Here is a 23,189-nt window from a genome sequence, read left to right as displayed (position 1 = left end):
GAGGGGGCAATAGGGGTAGATGATTTCTGATATTGTATTATCACTGATATTGTTTTGGCCTGGAACTGCTGTTGACAGAAACAAATATGAAAGCCTGATTTGAGTTCACCGAAACACACATAAACAAACCAAAATCCTTCAGGAAGCTTTCCGTTTAAGCAATTATCCTTGATGTGTTCAAAGAAAAGAAAATGTTCTCAACATAAAACATGCAAGACGTTTAGTAATATTTTGGTGTTGCTTTGCTGCCTGCATTGAACTGAGTACCTTGCATATTCATGGCATCATGAAAGCAGCAGATTACCAAGGCATTTTAAAGCACAATTTAGAAACCATATTCAGATTACAGATTACAATTTGTGGATTATGCAGCATGACCATAACCTGAAGAACATTCTACAAAGGCACCCAGGAATAGTTGAAGACAGAACTCTGCACGGTTCTGAAGTGGCCAGCAATAGATCTACTGTAAATCTAAATCACAATGAACACTTAAGAAGAGATCTAGATATAGTTGGTAGAAGGCATTCTTAAAATCTGGGTGAACTAAAGCAGTTTGCAAAAGAAGAGTTGTCCAAACTGTCAGTATGGAGCTGTAGGGTAGGGCATCATTCAATAATTTTGTTAAATTATATGGTAAATTCTGAACTGAAAAACAAGTGAAAGAAGGAGTTGTGGAAAGCTGCTTTGTCAAAGTCAAACTTATTTTTCAGTAGATCCATTTATTTTATTTATAAAATATATTTGAAAGTATAAAGGTGGCTTTTCTAACTGGTTGACTTTTCCAATGTTAACCTCAAAAGTTGAGGTATAGACTAGTTTGTATCCTTTCCTGTGAATCATCATGCCATAACTCTGCAATAATATTCAGATGACTTGATATTTATAAAAATGGGGATTATATTACCCTTATTCCAAAATTCTAAACATTTAAGTCAAAGGGCTAAATCACCAAATACTGCTTAAGCGTGAAGTATCTGAATAATAAAATGTTTATTACCGAATCACATTTTCTAAATTACGTTTTTCAGCATATGTAACCAGGCAAATATCAGAAATATAAATCCTCTAAGTAGGCCTTCAAAGAGCAACCTTTTACTTAATTAACTTTTTATATTCATTTTGGTCAAGCTCTGAAATGCACATTTAACGTTAAACTTCCCACTTGCCTTGCAAAATGCGCAAGGTAGGAGAAAAGACAGAAATAATTAAACAGTAACATGTATATTTTCTGTTGTAAAATGCAACCAAAAATGATTACTTTCCTATTCTCAAAACAAAATACAGTTTCTAAACATTATTTCAAGCTATTGAGAAGAAACATGTAGTTAATAATTTCAAAGTATAATGCCCATAAATGTCATTACAAAATATATACTTAAAATGGTTCTGTCTCCAACAATCGTTTAACAATGTGTGTATTCCTGCTACATAATGTACAGTTCCAGCAGAAATTTAGTATAGTTGTGACTCTATAGATTGTACTGTTTTCAGATTCTTGTTGATTTATTGTTGATTTGTGCCAAACTATATGTTCACTGGCAACACACATAGGGGCACATTTACTAAGGGTCGAATATCGAGGGTTAATTAACCCTCGATATTCGATCCTCAAAGTAAAATCCTTCGACTTCGGATATCGAAGTCGAAGGATTTACCGCAAATACTTCAATCAAACGATCGAAGGAAAAATCGTTCGATTCGAAGGATTTTAATCCATCAATCGAAGGATTTTCCTTCGATCAAAAAAAGCTTAGAAACCTTATGGGGAAGGTCACCATAGGCTAACATTGATGCTCGGTTGGTTTAAAGTGGCGAAGTAGGTAGTCGAAGTTTTTTTTAAAGAGACAGTACTTCGACTATCGAATGGTCGAATAGTCGAACGATTTTTAGGTCGAATCGTTCGATTCTAAGTCGTAGGTCGAAGTAGCCTATTCGATGGTCGAAGTACCCAAAAAAATGTCGAAATTCAAAGTTTTTTAACTTCAAATCCTTCACTCAAGCTTAGTAAATGTGCCCCATAAAGTGCCACAAGAAAGGGATTAAGATAAAGAAGGTCTAAAGTTAAACATTAAGGGGAATGTGTTTCTGTGAACTTAATATTCATAAATATTGAAACCATGAATGAAAATATAAAAACATATATGTACAAATGAAAGGTGAAGTAAACACTATTTCATTAACATCAGTTTAATGAACAAATATTGTGCTAAGTATCTGTTTTTATGTCTTGCACTAAACAGGGCAAAATCTGAAACTGAAAGTAAACTGAAACAGTCTACCCACTGTTAAAACAATGTCACTACTGATTTACAGCAAGAATGAAGCATCCCCTAGTCCTCCGCATTTCACAATTTCAAATTAAATTTATTCTGAGGCTTTGTTCTAAATAATAAGTGCCCAGCACCCCCAAGGAATGTTTTATTACTAGTGATAAGCAAAGCTGCCCTGTTTCCTGTAAAAAGGCTGGATCAAATGTGCCAGTCTTCATGTAAAGCAATTCTACTTCCCAAACTGTTCAAGGATGTATAGTAACGTTAATCTCAAATGAAGAAGGGAGGGAGAAAATATAATTTGCAGAAGGGAGGAAGAAACCAGAAACCTACTTCAATGCAGCTGTCACTAACTGTCCCTTCATTCCTTGTCTCTTCTCAAAGAGAAGAGATAGTATGTCACTTTATCTGTGATGTGTAGATAACAGTTTGATATTACATATTTAAGGGGATCTTAGCACTTGTGTTCAGCAATAGTTAACGTTGCAAACAATTGTTAAAGCATGCTGGGAAATGTAATCCAGCAACCTTAAGTTGTTTTATTCATAAAGCATACAGCATTGCTCCACAAAACAGATTCAGGGGCACATTTATTTAGCTCCAGTGAAGGATTAAAATAAAAAATACTTCGAATTTCAAAGTGAGCCATTCAAGTCACTGACATCAGCCAAGAGCAGACTAAGCATGTTCACTAGTTTGGCAAAACAAAAGATGGAGAGCAGCTATGGGTATATTCAGAGGCATGGATCTTTACTTCTATAGTGCTTTGATAGCTCTGAACTGGTACAAATGCCCAAAACACATGGCCAAACATTTCTAGCCATATTTTTTTAGGCTTTAGTTCCCCTTTAAAACAGTGAAGAGTGTGATTCCAGTTCATCTATTTTATGTTCTTACTATGCAAAACTGAACTGCTTATTGAAGATTTTTAACTTTTATGGCCAGTTCATAGTCATGGCATGACATGGCAAGCTGCATAGTGGCCACGGGAATGCATACATGCTAACATCTTGAGCACATTCATGTATGCCCTGATCACCACCATGCAACCTGAAGAAGGAAGGGAAAAGGCCAAATGTATTGGCCATCATCTCCAGCCACAGGGACTGGGCTTGTCAACCTTTTTTACCTGTGAGCTACATTTCAGAGAGGGTGCCAAAGTTCATAGAGGGTGCCCAATAAGGGCTGTAATTGTTTATTTGGTGGCCCCTATTTGGACTGGGAGACTTAGACTATGGGTGGGTCTGTTTGGCAGTGCACATGATCTTAATGCCACTAAATCTTACCTCCAAGTCCAAAATCCAAAAACGATAATCTGCTTTGATGCCACTGGGAGCAACTTCAAAAGACTTGGTAGGCAATATATTGCCCACAAACCACTAGTTAGGGATCACTAGTTTAAACATTATTAATGAGCTTTCCACTTTAAGAACAGTAAGTGGCAGATTAATCAAGTATCTGAAGTGAAAATTTGAATTTGAAATTTGAATTTTAGAGTTTTTTTATGGTCAAAACTGTCAAATTAGACTAGGTAGCTATTCAAATTCGATTCCAGTTTTTCAAAAAATTTGAATTCGATTTTTGAGATTTATCATACTCTGGTGCTTTAATTTCCACTATTCGCTACCTAAAATCTGCTGAATTGCTGTTAAAGTCAATAAAAAGGCATCCAAGGATCAATTTGGAGTTTTTTGCAGAATTCCTAACATTTGAGTTTTTTTCAGAGAAAAAAAGTCAAATCGTGTTTTTAAAATCCAAATTAGATTTTCAGGTCGATCCTGTTCACCCGAGTTTAAAAAATTTCAAGTTAATTGGAGTTTTAAAAAACTCACATGAATTCAAAATTCAACCCTTGTGTGTGCTTCTAAGGGTTCTTACTGATGAGCGGTTGAAGCTTCGCTCCCCTGCGTTCCGTTTTTCTGCGTTCAGCCACAGGGGAGCGCAGGAATAGACGCATTAAGCTTTTTTCAATGGGGCTGTACTCACACAGGCGCGTGTAGGCACCGAACTCAGGAAAAATGCAGCATGTTGCGTCTCAACCTGCGTTCGGCGCCTACACGCGCCTGTGTGAGTACAGCCCCATTGAAAAAAGCTTAATGCGTGTATTCCTGCGCTCACCTGCGTTCCGTTTTTCTGCGTTCAGCTGCAGGGGAGTTCAGCTTCAACTGCTCATCAGTAAGAGTCCTTAGTATCTCCAACATTACAATACATACATAGATCTGAGAAAGAAATATTATTCAAAAATTATCATCCTTTGAATGATTAGTTATGCTGAGACAGTGGGAAATCTGTCTTTTTGCTGTATTATAGAAAGCTTGTTCACATTATGTACTTTAGCAGCAAAAAAAATCCTCTTGGACCACATTGCTCCTATGACTCAGCATGGAAAAATGTCAATTTTTAAAGTAAAGTTCATAGAAACTGTAGAGACTTCATTCACTCATAAGGGATACGATAAATGTTATGAACATGCCCTACACACATTTTAATTTAGAGAGACTCATTTGTTATCATCCAGTTGTATATCCCACTTGGTATTAAATTCCTTAGTGCCTTGGCTTTATTATTATATAACTAGACAACCAAAGAATCTGTCTGTTGCAATCCATTCTGAACAGGGCATAGTAGCTTAAGGGATTCATGTCTCAAATGTCAAACTGTTCTCCCTTATGTACTTAGAAAGTTATAAGAAGAAATTAAAAAACTTTACAGACAATTCAGCTCTTGATAGCTAAGTAACAATGTCACTTTCTTGCTGTTTTTTTATCACACAGTATTTTTTTTTCTATCTCCTAGAACGTAATTAGCAAAAACTATTTTCTACTAATGTACGAAAGGGTTTAATCCCTTAAAATCACCTGTGCTGTGTAATGCCAGGATTCAAGATTGCAGTTTTTACTATTGACAGCTGTGAAAGAACTCCAAGGTATCCTTTTGGATATTACTAATGCTCCTAATTAGTTCACCTCTGCAGAGTGATTATGGTGATCTGCGCTCACTTTATCTAAGTCTTCTGAAAACAAATATCAAGTAATTAAAACAGACACTATAATTTAGAAGGTCTTTAGAATTCATGTTTACCATTCTAATAATACTTAACATTGTTTGTGTTTGACAAAAGCAACAAAATAAATAGAAAATTGCAAGGAATATAAAAAGAGCTAAGAGACAGAGGCATAGCAAGGTTTTTTTTTAGTTCTAGTCTAGTTTGAATCATTTATACTGGAAGATATACTATAGGGTTGAACTTGTCAGTTGCCCATGTCAACCCAAATTATATATGTACAATGCTACAAGCCATTGCTGAATAAAGTAATTCCCTAGATAGGACTACAGAATAACATTTTAGCTAATAATATCTTACTGCCTTCTTCTTGATTCAATGGGGCAAATTCACTAAAGGGCAAGTGACTAACGCTGGTGAAAATTCGCCAGCGTGGCTTCATTTCGGAACTTCGCAGATTTACTTATGGTCACTGGTGTAACTTTGCTAGCAAAGGAGATAGACTCTAGTGGTACTTCACTCCCAAAGTGAATGGACGTAACTATGCAAATTCACTAAGATGTGGATTTTACTGAAATGTTAGCACAACTTCGCTTAGCTTGGCGCAGTTTGAAACTTTGCCAGCGTTCAGCATCCTGGACGTAACTTCGGATTCTAGTGAATTAGCGTTGTCTACGGCTGGCGACGTATTGCGATGTGAGCGAAGCCGTCGCTGGTAAATTTTCAGAGGTTAGTGAATTTGTCCCAATGTCTGTACACAACATACATACTATTACACTTTCTCTCGAAAGCAAGAAGGAATTTATATACCGGTATGGGCAGTTGTGGTCTGTATACAAAATGTAATACGTTTTGCCGTATGGGCAGTTGTGGTCAATATATAACATGCAATAATTTTTGCCATATTCAGGAGTAATATTATTGGACACACATAGCCAAAAAGTGACATAACATGAGATTTACTCATGCTTGTAATAAGAACTGAGAAATTACTCACCACTCAATTTTGTAAGTCATGTGTCTGACAAAGTCAGAACCACCAGGGGACTCTTGTACCTTTTAAGGTTTTAAGTGAAGACCAAGGATGAATATGATTGGAAAACAAGCAGGACAGGTGCTTGACAAACATTAACACTTTATTAACACCTACAGTATGATTATAAGTAAGGCAGAGTGAAGGTTCTCTCTCTCGTCCAGATATTACTTTTGTGTGTGCATATTATAGTCTTCATTTTATATGGATTCATGTAATTTTGAAAGACTAATGTAATTTACGTTTTTATGGAAATTAAACTTTCTATTGCTCTTTCAATTTAATTGCAGGAATATTTGTAATATTTCTACTCCTGGTTTTTTATTTACTAAAACCGTATAAGATTATTGGAAGCAGTAATTCTTGCATGTGACAGAACACGTTAAGTGATTTGATATGTTCAAGACGTTTTTCACTTGATATCATTTGATAAATGGTTACACGATGTTACAAGGGATTTTCCTGCTACCTACATCAAATGGAGCCTAGTTAGGTATTATACAGCTGCATCTGAAATAAGAGTTTTGAAAGTGTCCTTTAGTGATGTTAGTGCGCTCCATGAAACTTTAATAATGCCACATTCAGAAGTGAATATGGAAAGTTCTAGAAGATTAACTTTATAGCAAGAACTGACCTATTAGAAATAAAGTCTAGTAATTTATTTTATAGCTCAGAGCTTTGTCAGTTGAAACAATACCATCTTATCTAAGCTCTTTAACTTTGAAATCATTGGCTCTAGGTTATGTTTTATTGCTGTAATGTTATCAGTGCCAATGTTGTATACAACTTATGACTTCCTGTAAATTTTGTCAAGCATGCGGTGGCTGATTCAAAGAAACGGTTCCTTGATCTGGAATCATAAAAAATGAAAATAGCACATTTATCAATTAAGAGATAAAAGGACAGGAAATGTTGGCTAATATGTATGCAGCCTATTTTGAAAACATTTTTTTTGGTTATTTTTGTTTACTTTGTCATGGTTCTGGATGCTTACATTAAGTGGTATATTTTTTAAGGTGCATAAAAAAAACAACATTTTACACTAAATATTGTGGTAAAATCATGTTTATTTTTATATTTTATAAAGATTTCATGTAAGTATAAAATCAATAAAATGTATTTATATAGCAGATTGAAGGTTGAAAAAAATATGCTTGTCCATCAAGTATGACCATTTGACCAAGTCAAACTTGCCTAAAAGCAAGCAATATCTGTATGAAATTCAGCCAGGGCAGGTTTGAAAATCCTTGTAGGGGCAAGGACCTGACAGCTTGTATCTCAATCATTGTGATGAAATTGTTTGACCCTTAGGCCAAATGACTGGATCAACCTGATATCACCTACCTCAAGCCTAGATGATACAGAGGAAGAAAAGGGTCAGTTCATGGATCAACCTATACTAAGGATTTCGACCTTTGTTTCAATTAGTTCTTTAGGTCCCTGTAGTAGGCAGTTCAAACCTATTTACAGCATAAATGCAAGAATATTCAACAATAAGAATCCTACTTACCAGCACATTATCAGTCATCTTATCATTATCTAGCATAGCAGAGATAACTGTGCATTTTTTGATTTGTTTAATCAAAATTTAGAAGGGGGAGTATAATAATGGACATTTATTTTTAATACATTCAGCCCCTTCAGGATGAAAGGACATGAAACCAAATTTACTCAGATTAGTCAGCATTTTTATTAGCAGATTGTTCTGCATACGTTGGGTCACTGACACTGGACAGATAAAGATAGATTTTGCTCAGCAATATTGTATAGGGGGTATTTATGTTAGTTCAACCACAGTTTACATAATAGTTCTAAAATACTAGAACTATTATTGTTCTGCTTTATTATTTTATTGCAGAGTGAGAAGGGTATGGCTGTATTGCCATGGATTTGCATATAATATCATCAATGAATTCTCTTCAACTAATAAAAATCCCACTTGATCAGTGAATAGATGGCTCAATTTTTACTGTTCCTTCAACTGGAGCTGACAGTTTTAAATACAGTTTTTCTATCACAGAATAACTAAACAGCAGCATGTCCTCCCTACAAATTTTTACAATAAATTATATATAAATATAGGAAACAGCAACATTGATATCATAAAATGTATATACAATTAATGGTAACCAGTATTATATTAGTAAATTCTCAATTATCTGTAATTTTTTTTGGTTCGGAAAATATGGAGGGAACCTTGTGAGTCTTATAGATGTATTATATCCCATGTAAAGTAAGTGCTGTAAGTAATATAATTGCTATAAAACGTTTACCCAGCAATGCTAAATTATCCAGTAATGAAAATCCCACCTAATCCATGTAAATCTGGTACCATGTTGTTTGTTCCTGCAAATGAAAACAGGAAGCCTTAAATTGATTTAGAAATATGTCTTCCATCCAATGTTTGATTAGAGCGTAATATAATGAAGCAAAAATCTCCATATGCCATATAACAGCAATGGTTAATATGTAGTTAAAAGTAAAAGCGCAAAGAGACAAGGGATCTTTTCTAAGTGCAGTATTTAGTTGTAGTTCAACACATCCCTGCATACAAAATTACACTCACATGATAAAACAATTAGTATAGCATATAAATTTCTTATCTGTCGGTGTGTTTTGCTTTCTGTCCTACTCCGTGAAAATACTCCAGCTTAAACCTGTCAATGTCATGTAGAAGTTAATGGCAGATGGATGATCCCTTTTACAATCGGAACATGTTTTTTGCTGTTACTGTTTCACAATTAGAATTGTTGAGTTTTTTCCCTCACGTATGTTTTTTTTTCTTGTATCTGAATTTTTAGTAAATTAAGTCAGATCGTGGTTGGGAGTTAGGTAGAATTTAAATTTTTAATAAATTGCCCCCTTGAGTTAGGGGTCTAATCGTGTTTTATTCCTTGACAACCTACAGCCTGAAATAATTATTTATTAATTCATCAGTTCTTCACCTATTAGATACATAAATATATAGATAGGAAAGAGATAGATATAGATTTAATGTTCACGGCTGTTCATTTTGAAGATGCTAGCTAGACTTTACAATTGTGACTGTTCTAAAGTAAGTAAGCATTGTTAGGTTTTGTCTTGCTTTAGGTTGGTTTCAGTCATTTCAAAGGTGGTTATACATGAACACACAGGTCAAAAAGTTATTAAAAATTTATTTAATTGTTTTCGTTTTTCTTCTTTGTTCTCCCAGCTTACAATGTCCAATTTAGCTAAATCGTTAATTTGTTAAACTATTATTTTGATGTGGTAATTTAATTTCTATTTTTGGCATTGTAATACATGTTCGACAGATGGGTATCTGGATATACCTTTGCATGTATGGACTGCATTATAGCCTCACTATTTATATATACCATTTTTGATACTTTACATCCCTTTACTGAGTGCTATTGCACGCCTCTATGTGATCTTTTTAATCAGGTGTTTCTTTTTGATCTTAATGATGACTGTTATATTAGTGTGAGCCCAGTAGGGGGCACCTATGCTTCCGATGAAGTGACTCAGAGGTCACGAAACGCGTCAAGCACATATCCCCTGCCCGCTTGTGATTTTAGAAGTATTTTCAATAAAGCATGTACGATTTTATCAAGATGGTTTCCACGTGATGATTAAGTCTGTCCGGTGAAGTCCCCTTTTCCTGTTTCTTGAAGTGTTCGCAAGCCGCGGGCAGAGCGGTCTCTTTGGGATATATCGGCGTGCAGATTCCCTGTTCAAGGGTGCTCCCGACTGGCTACTGACTGCTCCTGACCCCCATATCAAAAAGTTATTAAAATAGGTGTTCAAGTTCTCATATTTGTGACTCTCTAGACACACAAATTGGTCTATGAACTGCAATCAAACAGTACATTTGATGCTGTTTTGTGAAGCTATTTTTTCATTAGATCAATATAACATTATGAATTTTAATTGCTACGTTAATGCTTTATAAATTGTATAGTTTGCAGTTCACAAATGAAAACGATCTGTGATTTGTAGTGCATTTTCTTCTAACCCCCACATTTTTAATTTTCAAAAAAATTCTATGGTTTTTGATATTTCGTATTTATTATGTAAATTTGCCCATACTTCATCCATTTATGGATGAGGTACTGTACAGTGCACTTAGTTTTTACTACCCTTTGGAGGTCTGCCTGATACCAGAACAAACAAGTGATATATTGAAATATGGTATGGGGGATCTATAGTCTGGACTGCAGGGGTCTGATATACTGTATTCTAGATAAATGATCTCTCTCAAATACTCACATATGCAATGCACTGATTTCTTAATATAGAGGGAAAAGTATTATACAGTAAAGACATGTTTATTAATGCATGTACTGTAGAAAATCGCAATTTCAGTATTTTAACTTTCTAAATATTAGATCCCATGCCTAAAGACATTATAACTGATTTGCATTAAATAATGCATTAAATATATTTTAAAATGTTTAAAATTGTATACATTTTTCATATCAGTTAAAGGGGTGGTTTACCTTAAAGTTAATTTTATTATGTTATAGAATGGCTAATTCTAAGCAACTTTTCAGTTGGTCTTCATTATTAATTTTTTAGTATTTTTAATTATTTGCCTTCTTCTTCTGACTCTTTCCAACTTTGAAATGGGGGTCACTGACCCCATCTAAAAAGTATTTTAACTTTCTAAAAAAAGGGGGTTCCCAATATTAGATCTCATATCTAAAGACATTATGACTGATTTGCATTAAATCATTTTAAAATTTTTAATAATATTTGTAAAAATCAGTTTGCTTCCTTTAAGGAAAGGTTATCATGCCCAAACATAAAGATGTACATTAAAAGTGATTATATTTTTTTTCTGTTAAATAATAACTATACCATATCAGTTAAAGAGATCGTTCACCTTAAAATTTTAGTATGTTACAGAATGGCTAATTCTAAGCAACTTTTCAGTTGGCCTTCATTATTTATTTTTTTATTATTTGTTTAATGATTTGCCTTCTTCTTTTCACTCTTTGCAACTTTCAAATGGGGGTCACTGACCCCATTTAAAAAACAAATGATCTGTAAGGTTACACATGTATTGTTTTTGCTACTTTATATTATTCATCTATTCAGGCCTCTCCTATGCATATATCAGTCTCTTATTCAAATCAATGCATGGTTGCATTGATTGGACCCTAGCAACCAGATTGCTGTGACTGCAGACTGGAGAGCTGCTGAATAAAAAGCTAAATTAGTCAAAAAACACACATAATAAAACAATTAAATCCAATTGCAAATTGTCTCGGAATATCACTCTCTACATCATACTAATAGTTATTTTAAAGTGAACAACCCCTCATCAGTTAATTTTTTGGTACAGTTTAAAGGAAGACTATACCCCCCAAAAATGTAGGTCTCTGTAAAAATAAAAATAGCTCTTATGTAAAACCTTGCTTCCTGTAAATAAACTTTTTCATGATAATATTGTTTTGTAGTATGTGCCATTGGGTAATCCTAAATAGAAAATTGCCATTTTAAGAAATAAGGCTCACCCCCTGGGACCCTGCGATTCACGTTGCACACAAATAAACCAAATAAACAATACATGTTAGGTCACATGTGCTTCCACACTTCTTCCTGTTACAGTTAGAGCTGCAGTATTTCTTGCCAGGTGATCTCTGAGGCAGAACAGAGAATATCATAAAATGGGGACTCGAGAAAAGATGGAAAGGGGCAATATTTACTTTAATATGTATTTAATTTTGGTAAGATTCTTTAATATGCCACTTAAAATGATGTAAACTTTTGTTTTGGGGTATAGTTTTCCATTATTAATTCTTGACAATAAAAAGAATTTGCTTACCGTATATACTCGCGTATAAGCCGAGTTTTTCAGCACCCAAAATGTGCTGAAAAACTCAACCTCGGCTTATACGCGGGTCATACCGTAGATATGCCCAGCAGTGCGACCCCGTGACCCGGCCCCAGCAGGACTGTCTGTGACGCCGCCCGGAGCAGGTCCAGGAGCTCCGGGCGGCGCGTCCTTCCCTGCCGGCGTTCGCTCCCAAAATGGCGGCGCCCATGGCCGCCACGTGGGTAGCGGCGCCGGCCGCTACCCACGTGGCGGCCATGGGCGCCGCCATTTTGGGAGCGAACGCCGGCAGGGAAGGACGCGCCGCCCGGAGCTCCTGGACCTGCTCCGGGCGGCGTCACAGACAGTCCTGCTGGGGCCGGGTCTCAGGGGGTCGCACTGCTGGGCATATCTACGGTATCTACGCCGGCAGGGAAGGACGCGCCGCCCGGAGCTCCTGGACCTGCTCCGGGCGGCGTCACAGACAGTCCTGCTGGGGCCGGGTCACAGGGGGTCGCACTGCTGGGCATATCTACGGTATCTACGCCGGCAGGGAAGGACGCGCCGCCCCTAGAGTGGACACAGTGAACCGTCCTGCAGCTCTTTCACAGGGCCCCTGGCGGCCATTGTTAAAAGGTCCTAAAGCTTGATTCCAAGTTTGCCAGCAGCAGAGTGCTATCTGTGGAGCTGTACATGTACATAGGGTAAGCATATTTTTGCAGTGTCATGTTCCTGCTGATGGAATTATGGGGAGGCTCTTTTAAATAGTTTTAGATAGATTTCTATGCCATAAAACATGATTACACATTTACACATTCACATTTTGAAATCTGACATGGGGCCCCTAGGCTTATACACGAGTCAATACATTTTTCCAGTTTTCTTAGGTAAATTAGGTACCTCGGCTTATACACGGGTCGGCTTATACACGAGTATATACGGTACTCATTAACAGTAATAATGCATTATTATGTAAATACATAAAATTAATGGAACTCGGTGTTAGAGTGCTGTGGTTTATCAAAAATATGCAGCAGATTTATTTACAATTTCTTTCAAATTTAGATATCCTAAAGGCTCTAGCATGGTTGTACATACTGTATGTATGATGCCAATTGAACATGTAAATATGCTTATTTTATCCATCTAATCAGAAGGCAGTGAAGTATACTGAATCACAATTGTAATGCATGTTTTTTGGATATATTTCTTATATTTCTTGTTAGACAAGTGTTTAATGCAGCTTTTCCAGATCTCATATGTTTCTCCCAAACACAATGCATTTTATTTGGTTTTCGGTTAAACAAAAATAGTTATATCCCCACTAATGTCCCTAATCCATCTGCTTATCTAAGTGCCTGCTGTTAATAGATGGCTAATAACCAATCTCTCAGACATTCAACAGAAAAAGTAATGCTATTGTAATTTAACCTAAAATATAAGTCAAACTAATCCCTCACCCAAATATTCAGTTCACTTCTCCTTAGCAGTGGACTTGACTTCAGCTATTTTCAAAGTCTTTCCCCTCAGACAGATGAATCAGTAATCACCCATAATGTACTTTTCCATTCGGCATAAAAATTGCATTTTAATAACATCTCCATTAAAGCAGCATGTACACTAATTAATTGTGAATATCTTTCATATTATATATCTGTGTATGTATAAATCAGATTTTCGATTTTAAGCTTGAGACATGTTTTCTGCATTATTATTCTTGTTAACATTTCCAACATCATGATGATGTTGTCACAAACTTTTGCTGCATTATATAAATACTTTATACATCAATCAAAAATAAACTTCATATTAATACAATGCTTTAATTTTGTTTATATGCTATTAATATAATACAAGTATGTCTGTGTTATGTTCACAAGTATCATAAGCGTTCACATTTATTGGATCCTAGTGTCTTTTAATCCAGTGCAAATTAAAGGCAATGATCTTTATGATTAGGCACATGAAGTAGCTGCAGAACTACACTGTAGTTCAATTAACACAGGATAATTCTGGGCACACTGCTAGCATTAGTTAGACTGTAACAAGTAAATAAAATTGGTTTGTCCTGCAAGCAAGACATATTGTTGCTGAGAACAAGGAGCTGCTACTCAGAAGCAGAGGGAGCTGCTCGCAATAGAAGAGTAAATGCAACTTCATCTCAGCAGTGTCAGAACACTGAAAGAGACAGAGGTCAACTGGTCATTCCCTAGAGGGCAGGACTAGTAACCAGTGATGAGGCTACAGTTCAGGCTGGATCAAACGAAATTCACTGGCACACAGGTATTGCTAGCAGGGTAAACCCTTGCTGATTTATTAAATAATTTGCAGCATGCAACGTTTTGGGGTAACCGCCTTTATCAAGCATGCTAAAGGGAATTCCGTTTGATCCGTTGCTACAAGGTGGGACGCCGATTCCTCCATTGTATTGACATGTTCCTAAATACTAAAATATTGCACTGCTGGGCTCACCTTCCTATTTTTTGCAAATTAGCATTGCACACAAATACTCTCAACTAGCTCACAAATAAGACTAGTGTTTGCGTGAATGTGACCACTGTGCACAGTCTTTGCACTGGAAAAAAGTGTTAACAGTTAACATTTCAAATCACAATTTGTGAAAACTGTTTTGAGAATATTTTCTCCACCATCACAGTTGTGGTGGAACTCAAGCACAGAGTGTGCACATAAATATTTGCAATGATGCCATGTTTAAAAAGCTATTATGTACATTCACAGTGTGAATAAAAACTTGCAATTCTGTTTGCTCATTAAAGGGGAACTATAGCCAAAATAAACATTTTATATAAGATTCAGCATTCTGAAATAAGAAACTTTCGAAATACAATAAATTAAACATTCTCTATAATTTCTGAAATAATCAAGTTTATCTTCACTATCCCTCTCTCAGCATCTGTTTCTCTTCAACCTCTCTTCATGCAGGAGTTGGGTGTCAGATATTCATTGACAAACTGAGGGATAGGATGGAGCACACGAGTTTGCAGGCTCTGCTGCAAAATATTTTATTAATCACAACATGTTTCAGATCAACATGGATCCTTTATCAAGTGATAAAGAATCCATGTTGATCTGAAACATGTGGGGATTAATAAAAGTATTTTGCAGCAGAGCCTGCAAACTTGCGTGCTCCATCCTATCCCTCAGTTTGAAAGTATTGCATTGTCTGGCTGGTGTGACCTAAGCAAGGAAAGAAAGCATTAACACATGTGGTTGTTGTTAGAACAAAGTCTTTCTTCAAAGATATTCATTGACAGTTAGATCCAATATATCTTATAGGGGGGCTCCTTGCCTAGAAGATGCTTTAGAGCTCACTCTCTAGATCTGAATTTTCCAGGAAAACATAGCTCGAACACAGAATCCTGTTTGTTCAGGCAATATGCCTGGGTTGGCAGGATCTATAAATGGCTTTCTCTGAATGCTCAATGGAGGTAGACAAGGGCCCAATAACCCTACCCTTACTGGACCAAATTTACAGTCAGCCTTCACTTCAAGGTTATTAGGCTCTAAATACCACATTCTTCTCCACCTAACTCCTTGCCACTGCCACTTATTTCAAGGCAGACCTTCTTTCTGAGACAAAAATCTGCTGTTCATGCCCAGAAACAAAGGAGCTATTTAACATTCAGATTCTCACTACACTTTCACATACATAGTTATCCATCTCGAATTTTAATTGCACACTCTTAAGAAGTGCTTGAAGGTGACGTAATCTTTTGGAACAAACATAACTTTTTCAGTAAGAAGTTTTATTACATTTACTGCACATTGGCGCAAACTATAAAATTGGCAAACTGTCGGAAGTGGTCGCTAAACAGTTTCTGGGTTTGCAAATGCTATATTAAATTAGCGTAAAGCAAAATTTTTTGCGCAAAGGCATAACTTTTCACATTGCAAATAGTTTTTCGGTTACCGACTTTTATTACATTCCCCTATATAAATCTCCCATTTTGTGTTTTACAGAAATAAAAACAGAAACTTTTAGAGAAAAAAAATTAGAAATTCGAAAAGTTAGCCCCCTAGTGTACATAAAAATTGTCAGAAAAGCCAACCTCCTATGACCTCACATTATCTTCTTTGTGCTTTTAGGAGGGTGCCTACTACGGGAGGTAATTTACTAACAATTGAATTTAAATTTTTTGTTTAGTTTCTAATACCACCAATGGAGATATCACTGGTGATGTTGCCAATAGCAACCAAACAGCAATTAGATTCAGTCAACTACAGGTATGGGATCCAGAAACTTGTTATCCAGAAAGCTCCAAATTACGGAATGGCTGTTTCCCGTAGAATTTATTTTAGCCAAATAATCCAAATGTAAAAATGATATCCTTTTTCTCTGTAATAATAAAACAGTGGCTTGTACTTAATCCAAACTAAGATATAATTAATCCTTATTGGAAGCAAAAGCAGCCTATTGGGTTTATTTAATGTTTACATGATTTTCTTGCAGACTTAAGGTTTGAAGATGCAGATTATCTGGAAGACCCCAGGTCCCAAGCATTCTGGATAGCAGCTCCCAAACCTGTTCAAGTTAAAAAAACAAAAGCAAAAATCTGACAGGTTGCTGTGGGCAACATCACTGGTGATATATATCTCCAATGATAGTAAACATGCCCAAGGTCATTTCATTATACCCCATAACATTGCTTTGTGGCAGTATAGTTTCTTGTACAAATAAATCACTTTACTGACTTAAGATTGCTAGTGATCGGCAAATTTTTTTATTTTCACAGCCGAATGTGCGCCAGCGTCCAAAAATGGACGCCAGCATCAGAAACGAGACTCTGGCACCGTTTCACGAATTTTTCGGGGCAAATTTACCCATCACTAAGATTGCACTGTGAGCTAAGTTTTATGGTCTAATTGTGCTCTTGCTGTGAGGAGCAAGTAACACATGCACAGCTGCCTTACTATAGGGTTTAAAAAGATTGTGGTTCTATATATAAATATCCCCAGTTATCAGACAAAAGTATTAATCACAATACTGCCCCATTTACAAGAGAACTCATTAAAACGGTACTATTTAAAATAAAAGCACAAAAGTGAGCATTATCAGCAGCTACAGTAATATATAAACTATGGGTCAGGTTTTGTTTTCTACTGTTTAACATAACCATTATTTAACAGCAGCTATAAATGCATGACACATAAAGGAAAGTTCTCAAAGCACAGTATAAAAAAATAAAGACAAAAATGAGAAAACACACATAAAATTATAGCCTGAGGCTTAAGAGTTACAACTATTACACTTTTAACAAGCAGTACAAAACTGGAACTGAGCAGTGATTTGATATGACATGTTGAGATGGGTGATAAATCTGGCAGGTGTGTAGCCTGGTATGAAGCCAGAATCAACTGAATAGACACAATTGAAGATTTGCTCTTTACTGCAATGCTTGACAACTAAGCTTTTACCAATAACAAGCTATTGTGAAAGGAGAATTCAGCCACAGGTATAATGTGTGTGTGTATATATATATAATACACAAAAGCCATGAATATCCTGTAAATTATATCCTTATAAACGGTGAGTAGTGATGTCATCAGTTATAAACGGTGAGTAGTGATGTCATTTCTGTCACATGACTTACTAAAATTTGTGTATTATAATAAATAAAGTACCCCCAGTTGTAAAATATGAGGATATTAGAAGTTACCTCGGAGTTCCATGACCTGTATAAAAACACTCGGCCTTCGGCCTCGTGTTTTTATATGGTCATGAAACTCCTCGGTAACTTTTAATATCCTTATATTTTACAAGAGGGGGTACTTTATTCACTCTATATATATATATATATATATATATATATATATATATATATATATATATATATATATATATATATATATATATATATATATACACACTTTATTTTGAGGATTAAAGACAGACTACAGTTTGAAATTAACACAGTTCTATGAACGCTCATTCATTTCTAATGTACTTCTGGTAGAAGTGTATTGTTTATCTGGTTCATGGATTCTGTTCAAACTTGAACACTCTATTTACTAAGCAAAGTACTTTCTTTCCCTTCATGTTGTGCTTTTTAAAATCTGTTTAAATCAAGTTTTCAAAAATGTAAAAAAATGCTTTTTATTTATTTTTACCCAAATTCACAGTTGAATATTGTTTTGAATGTCAGTAGATTAACCCTGGTATTCCTTTTCTTTTGATATGGCACCTGAATGCTGAAATCAGTGGAGGAAGAAGACTAGTTCATGGACAATGAATAATATGATACATATGACAATAGCCTGCTTCTGCTTAAGCCTAAATAAACATGTGCAGAGGGTAAAAGATTTGCAGTACTACTACAGTACAATACAGTATAATAGTATAATTCAGTTAAAGATGCTCTCTAGCTCATATTAAATATATCATAATACTGATTTATAAATGTTTGCATTTTTCCCATTCCCGTAAATTGTACTTTTTAACGCTTAAAATCATATTATTGCAATAGTTCTCAAATCCATGATTATTTTGTAATTTATTTAATATTAAAACCATAAAAAACACAAATTCAAATTCCATCTAAAAGCTGCTGAGGTCACGTAGATGTCAATGGGAGCTGTCCCTTGTAAAAATCTTCCATTGCTTTGTGGCTTTATTGGTTTGTGAAAAGTTGTACAACAATGACAATTTTGAGGTTTTCATATTCTTATTCAGATTGTTCTGCATATTTGCTCATATGTGCTTTTTAAAATTGTTATGACATTCATGGTTTTAGAGAAAATGTGTTGTTTTTGTGGTTTCAAAAACCTTTAAAACCACACCAATGTAAATTTTGATAAAAGGGCCTTTTAATGTACCTGCATTTGTGATCAAATGATTCATGATCCATAGTCAGAGTTAGATCTGGATTTTATAACCCAAAATACAGTACAGTAGCTTATAATATTTGCTTTTAATTTGCACAATGATCCTCTTTTGAGCATAAATGTTGGTCCTAAAAAGGAGGATAATGTATAGTTACTGTAACGGTCGGCACCCAACACCAGAACCAACACCAGGCACCCTGGTCTCGGCTCGTGCTTCGCCAGTAGTGTGACCGCCTTTGGACCTCGGGAGGAGCCCTCGGCTTACTTGGATGCCACCTGGACTTAAACAAGAGGTGCAAGATGAGGGTTCTGGATAGGCAGAGGGGCACGACTGTAGAGCAAAGTCTTTGGACAGAAGGTTGTAGTACAAGGCGTTAGGCAATAGAGTAGTCAGATCTGGCCGGGTCGAGGCAGGCAGAGAATCAACGTAGTCAGGCAGGCAAGGTTCAAACCAGGAAGTCAATCAGATGGTTAAGCAGAAGAGGTAGTCGGTATTCAGGCTAGGGTCAGGATCCAGAAGTCAGAATAGTCAAAAGCCAGGCAGGGGTCACAACAGGAATCAAACAGGTTCAAAACAGGAATAGCAAAAGCTTAGGAAGCACTGGGAACAAACTCCTATCACAGGAAGTTTGCAAAAAGAAAATGTACCTTTAAGTACCATTTAAAATTTGCGCCATTGCGCGCTGACGTCATACGTCAGCTAACCTGCGCCTTTAAGACGCAAGAAGGCGTGCCGCGCACGCCATAGGAACCGGCACAGAAGATCATGGCGGGCGTCCCCGCCGACCCCAACCGGGGTAAGTTGTTACAGTCACATACCCAGTTTGCTGACTCTTTCTAGGATGTAGCAGCACCCCCACACGACCAAAAAGTCCCTCTTCTCCCCACTCATGCATTTGGATGCACCTATTCAGCTTATAAAAGAGGTTTTCTCATTTTGTGCTTCATGCAGCATCACTTCAACAATTAGATATGTGTGAAGTGGCCATGATTCAATTTTTAGCTAGGGTTGTATGAATTCTAATGTAAAAAATAGGTGTTCATTCTGAATGAGTAAGCATGAATTTTCCTTGAAATTTGCTTTAAAATATTCCTACAGTGTCTTGATTTGTTCTGTTTCTCTTTTTTTAAGGAGATCTAAATGACTGTACACTTTAATAAATTGTTACTGGACTACAAATCCCAGTGTACTTTTATGCTGGTATTGGAAGCGATGAAGCGCATAGCAAGAGCACGGAGGGACTGTGGAGCTAAAAGTGTCTGCACAGTTCCCTCCATGCTGTGAGGAGTCTGTTGCCGGGCAGATTAGAATAGGGCATCCTCCTTTTCACCACCCCACCTCTTCTGGGACAGGACTGTTCCCACGGTGCGCTCTTTCGTGGTACTTCAATCCGGAGCAGCATCCCCCCCATCCCTGGTTTTAAAAGATGGTGATAGTTTGCTGATTGTATGTCTTTATTACATGTTTTATTTAAAAAAAAAATTAAATACATAAGTAAATAACATTTTAAAAAAAACTGCCTATGTACAGCTATGCATTTCATATATGTTGAAATCTTGTTGTTAAAAATGGAACTCAATTTGTATGTTTCAATGTCACAGCAGTGGGCGGGTATAGTCCTTGGCCTCATAATGTTGGTGTGTGCTGGTTTATTTTACATGCCCACTGCGATAACCCACTTGTTATGTGGTTCAGGAATTAGGGAGGCCAAGGACAATTGTTGTTGTTTTAATAAAGCTGTGGCCGACCTCTTACCCACACAGGCTGATGTATTTGTGTCTTTTGTTCTCACGCAGTAACAGGGAAGGGGAGGGAATCAGACTACACAGTCTTGCAGTAGCCCAGTTGAAATGGAAAAGAATCTCCTAAAAAGAATCCCATGTGACCTATGTAAATCTGGCTCCATGTTCTTTGTTGCTGTAATTAAAGCAGAAAGATTTAAAAACACCTTTGCTATCCTAAACAACAGTATCTCCTCCTTTTTGATGTTTGGTTACTGTGTTACACAATTGATATTAACATTATAATGCAATACAATAATGGTTTGCAGATTTTACAAAATGCAGAAAGTGAATTGTGAAAGGTAGAAGGCAATTATAGTTTTGCAGAATTATTTAACAGTGTAAAATACCCCTATCTATAAATCTGGTATTTGAACTCATTTGAAAAGATTCCTTATCTTCATCAAACCAGACTATGCAGAGGAATCGGAGAATAGTAGAATAAGATACAAAATAATTGTCTTTTCATCCTAGATTCTGCCAGTAGTGATTGGTGAATATATTCGCCAGGCACGAATTTGCGGCGAATTCCCAAAATTCTTGAAACCGATGCGAAAATTCGCTGGCGCAGTTTTGCAAATTTTTCGCCGTTTCACAAATTTCGCGTAAAGTTTGTTAATTTCCGGCGAAGCCAAATGGCCCAAACTCGTCCATCACTATCTGCTAGTAGACATCAGAAAAATGAATATAGAGTGTATTGCGTTGCTGCCCTCATCAGTAGCTGAGATAACAACACAGGGATTGCATTGAAAGTTCTCTTATCTATACTACAGAATATTATGAACACAGCTGCCCATCTTTGATGCTTTGTGTCTTTTCACAGATGATGAAGTTGGAAAAGAGGGGACATGCAGATCTCTTCCTTCAGTCTCTCTTGTATACTCTGGAATGCTGGCTGAAAAGAGTTTTGCTTCAAACAGGCTACTGACTGGAAAAAGCAGCTAAAAGCAAACAAATCAACTGAAAAGGATAAGTATTTGTTATTAACTGTTATTTAATAGTAAAGTTTTATATTTATAAAAAGTTTTTATATTTTTGTAGGTTTTTCTGTTTTTTTCAGCAAGTTTGTCACAACCTGCTTTACTTTGCAGTTAGTTTTCCCTCAGTTTTTTTTTTTTTATTATTATGGTTTTGATCTGTAACCGGGATAATGAGTGCTAGCAAGATTGAAGGTATGACTCAGTGCATAATCTGCCATATGTATGCAGATTTGGAACAAGAGATCCAAAATGCTTACCTCTGTGGTGGTTGTAAGCACATTGCCACTTTGAATGCTTGAGTTAGAGCACTAGAGCAACAAATTGCAACACTGCAGTCAATTGACAATCTTGAAAGGAGTCTCTTGCTCACTGAGCAGGACCTAGTGGGGTCAGATACTTGGGGGGAAGAGAACAGCAGCAGGATGTTGAGGCAGCTAGCTGGGTGACAGTTGAAAATCTAAGGTGGGCAAAAGGAAAATGAAGGCTGATCCAGAGTTTACGCAGCTCATCAAATTTGCCAGATTGTGTTAAAAAGATTGGAGTGTGAACTCTGGATTAGCAAATCTAGATGGGGCTGATCTATCTAACAGCTGGAAGACCAGTTTCTCTAGTAGTTGTGGGGAGGAGAGCAGAGTCAGGTTTAAGCAGATTGTGGTTGTAGGGGATTCAATTATTAGGAAAGTAGATAGGGTAATCTGTTGTCCGAACAGTTTGCTGTCTACCTAGTGCCAGGGTTCGGCATGTGGTTGATCGGGGTGACAAATTATTGGATGGGGCTGGGCATGACCCAACTGTCTTAGTGCATATCGGTACTATTGACAAAATAAATGGTAGATGGAAGACCTTAAAGAGTAATTTCAGGGATCTAGGCTCTAAGATCAAGGGAAGGTCTTCCAATGTAAATTTTTTGGAAATTTTGCCCATGCCACATGCAAGTTTAGGAAGACAGTGGGAGATTAGGGTGCCAAATGTGTGGCTCAAGTCTTGGTGTAGGAAGGAAGGGTTTGGGTTCCTAGAGCACTGGGCTGATTTTTCCTAGGGGTACAACCTATACAGTCGTGTGTTGGCACCTCAATGGAAGGGGTCCACTGTGTTGGGGAAAATAATGGCTAAGAGGTTGGAGGAGTCTTTAACTAGGCAAGGGGGGGGGGGGGTGGGTGAGATAAAGAATTATGGGGAAGCTAGGGTAGATGGGGCAGTTGGATTAGTAAGGGGATTGCTATGGGGGAGGAGTGAGGGGGGCATACAGTTTACCAGCTAAGGAGTCCCTCTGTTACAAGGAAAACAGAATAATACTAACTTAACATATAATTCTCCACCAAGTAATTCAAATTTCAAAAGTAAAAGTAGTAACCTCCGCTGTATGCTGGCAAATGCACAGAGTTTGTCAGGCAAAATAGGAGACCTAGAATTAATTGCATGCTCTAAACATTATGATATTATTGGTATCACTGAGATCTGGTGGGATGAAACATTG

This window comes from Xenopus laevis, chromosome 8S (assembly GCF_017654675.1).
Source record: "Xenopus laevis strain J_2021 chromosome 8S, Xenopus_laevis_v10.1, whole genome shotgun sequence".
NCBI classification, from domain to species: Eukaryota; Metazoa; Chordata; class Amphibia; order Anura; family Pipidae; genus Xenopus; species Xenopus laevis.
This window is presented reverse-complemented; position numbering follows the sequence as displayed.